The sequence below is a fragment of the Ranitomeya variabilis genome, chromosome 4 (assembly GCF_051348905.1).
Source record: "Ranitomeya variabilis isolate aRanVar5 chromosome 4, aRanVar5.hap1, whole genome shotgun sequence".
In the NCBI taxonomy this organism is placed as follows: domain Eukaryota; kingdom Metazoa; phylum Chordata; class Amphibia; order Anura; family Dendrobatidae; genus Ranitomeya; species Ranitomeya variabilis.
The window spans coordinates 605,332,820-605,336,044 of record NC_135235.1 but is presented as its reverse complement, the minus strand read 5'-3'; the positions used below and the strand labels follow the sequence as shown (position 1 = coordinate 605,336,044).

The 3,225-nt window shown below is 42.3% G+C and overlaps 1 pseudogene; it reads left to right on the top strand.

Annotated features, from left to right (window-relative positions):
- Positions 1-219: 219 nt before the first annotated feature.
- Positions 220-398, top strand: LOC143770773 (U2 spliceosomal RNA; annotated as a pseudogene).
- Positions 399-3,225: the final 2,827 nt, after the last annotated feature.

Sequence of the window (3,225 nt, the reverse complement as noted above, 5' to 3'; positions counted from 1 at the left end):
AATTGTATTAAAAATGCTTTGTGGAAGACCCGAAACATATTGGTGTTCAAAAAAGACCACATAGAAGTCAAAGATTGCATCAGACTGGCACTAAGTGAACTGTATATGTACTATCTTCTTGATGTGAAGAAGCTTGGTAAGAAGAGAGCCCTAAGTACATGGAACTATCACCTATGGAAGATGTTATTTTAAAGTTTTGAAGAAAAGCTAAAGACTACGATATAGTAAAATATAAACACTTAAATCTGTTTTTTTTCAGTTTAATATCTGATTCGTCCCCTATTTGGGGACCATATATTAAATGGATTTTTGGAACAGGGAGATGGAAGAAGAGCTTGCTCTGTCCACTCCACGCATTGACCCGTTATTGCAGTATCTCCGGGAACAGTGCACTCCTCTGATCCGGTTTCCAAAAACAGATTGAATTGATATCAGCGCCAATTGTCTTTTAACCCTTCATGTGAATTCATTTCAGGGTCGAAAAAGCACATTTCTGATGCCAAATGTAGCATTCTGCTCGATTTCACTTGACCATTTGCAACATTTTGTGTGCCTTGCCTTGCTTTTACCTATGTATTTCAAGCATTGCATTGCCTTCAATATGCAATCAATCAATTTGTATTTACTGGTTGCTGCAACAGGTGTGTTAAGATGTAGGCCTGTATTAGGCCTTTGTAACAGTGTTGCAAATATACTGTGCCATCTACAAAATTAGGCCCCAGCTGTCAGTACTTGGCAGCATTTAAATTGAAGTATCCAATGAGTAGTTCTGCCATACATACCGCATTTGGGACCACATGAATTCTTTTGTAAAACATTGTCTCCCTCTTGTGGACCACCGACTTTTAAATGTGGTGTATTATATGTATTTGAAAAAAAGGAAAACTGGTGTCTCTGCTGATCTTGATTCTGCTTGTCTTGTCCATCTACACCTGTGTGAGTATTCTAATACTTATGACCAACCCTGCCTGCAGTAGATAGAATCTTAGCATGGAACCTTCACGTGCAGTCACAATGGGGATGGAGGGTGTGTCAAAGTAGGCGGAGTTATGCAGATTCAAAACGCGTCATGCACAGCTTGAACACACAGACACACACACACAGCAGAACTGTCATTGACAGCAGAACTGTCATTGAGAAGGCCTCCAGAGTTACTGGTAATGTCTTCCCTGCAGCACTCTTTTGCTCTGTCTCCACAATGGGTGTCGGTTTTAGGCCTAGGTGCGGCAGAAATGGTGAACCATTTCAGGTTTATCGCTTATCGGCCTTTTGGCTAAGATCATGTGTCTTGCTAAGGGTCCTTGAGTGCTGTTCCTTGGCCTTCTGGCATCGCCATTTATATGGCTTAAGCCGGTTGCCGCTTTAGGGGAATAGCGAGGAGGAATGAGGAGGCGATCACAATGGGCATTACTATACGCTATGCTGGAACCGAGGATAATCGGGTTCACAATGCTTTCCGCATTGACGTAGATGCTGCCGTGAGAGAGCGCTATAGCCTTTCCCTATATGGTGCATGAAGTTATTTGCAAGACTTTGGAGGTAACAAGAGAAAGCATCGTTTGCCTGCAAGACTCTGCCAAGGTAGGAAGATATGTTTTGGTCCTTAATTCCAGAAATGCCTGCTGCAATATGTTTAAGAAACTGGGAGAGCAGGTTAAGAACCCAAGTCTGGATGGTTTGACCTTTACAGTCCTATATACTAAAGGTGATGTTCCCCTGGTTGTCTTTATGTACAACCCCTTTGTGCCCGAGTATGATATTGCTGTCTTTCTCAAAAAGCATTGTGACTATGTGCAATACAGTCATAAAGTTATGAACAGTGAGAACTTATGGACTGGCAAGCATAAATACTTTGTCAGGTTTGGGGAATGTCAATCAGAGGCAGGAGGAGTCCATCTCCCTCCCCTAAGCTTCTCTATCGGGAGAGATAGGGGTATCCTCTTTTTTTCAGATTCTCCACTGTTTTGCAGGAAATGTAAGAAGTATGGCCATTTACAAGAGACCTGCACTGCTATGTCTAGGTGCTCAAAATGTAATCAATGTGGCCATTTTGCTAAGGACTGCACAAATTCTATCGTCTGCAATAGCTGTGGGTTAAAAGGATATGCTTTTAAGGATTGCCCTAGCCGCATGAATGAAAACAGGGTGAGGCTTTTTTCAGAGGTGTTGACTGGTTCACCTGAATCAGGAAATGTGGTATCTGGAACCTCTCTCACGGTTCAAGAGAAAGCAAGTGGTCAATGTGTGGATGTGAGCCCAGTGGTGTCTCAGGCTGAAAAAGCCTTGGCTGCTTCTTTGGAATTGGATGATATGCTTGCTGCTGAAATGGATGTCTCTTCTTACCAGGATGGTTTTATTGAGATTGTTTGTGGAGAGGGTGAGGCCAATCTGCAAACTTCAGGTGGCTCGCTTATTAGCTGGGATGGTGGCGGAGAGATAATGGAGGAGGAGAAAGCTGGAGGACAAGGGGACTTCACTGAAGCAGTAGTAAGGTCCTCTGAAGAATCTGTAGAATCAGACATTTCTCAGCAGAAGAGAGCTCGTTTGTCAGCATGTACTTCTGTTATTGTAAAGAGTCCTGTAAGTGAGAGGGAGTATCCTTTGGGTCTTACCTCTCCTGCATCATCACCTTACCTGGAGGAAGATGTTGAAGTCCCTATATTCCACTCAAGTGAGAGCTCTTTGGGAGAAGAAGGATGAAGAGTGATGTTTTTTTTCTTTGGGGACTGAGTGCCAATTTAAAAGGTGTCTTCTGAATCCACCTTGGGAGTTGTCTCCCTAAATGTTAGGCTCTTAAAATCAAGAGTCAGAAGAGCGTCAGTCTTGGACTTTTTGCATAACCTGTCTGTTGACATTTTGTGTTTATAGGAATGTGGTATTGAGGAAGCCCTTGGTGGCAGTGATTGGCCATATGGTCAACACATTTGGTCTGGTTCTAGAGGGAACAAAAATGATGGCGTGGGGATATTATTAGGTAGTCAGAATTTTAGTTTTGAAAGTTATAAAGTGGTGGAGGGGGGTCATTGTATTTCAGAGGTGGTGTGTGGGATGGGATTGAAAATCAAAATTATAAATGTTTATGCTTCTACAGGGAGGGAAGAAAGGTTAAGTTTATTAGAAAAATTATGTTTGGAATTGCCTGGTAGAATCTCTGTGATAATAGCAGGAGATTTTAATTGCTCAACTGAAGGGAAAGTTGATGCTTCAGGTAAAGGATTGTTTAAT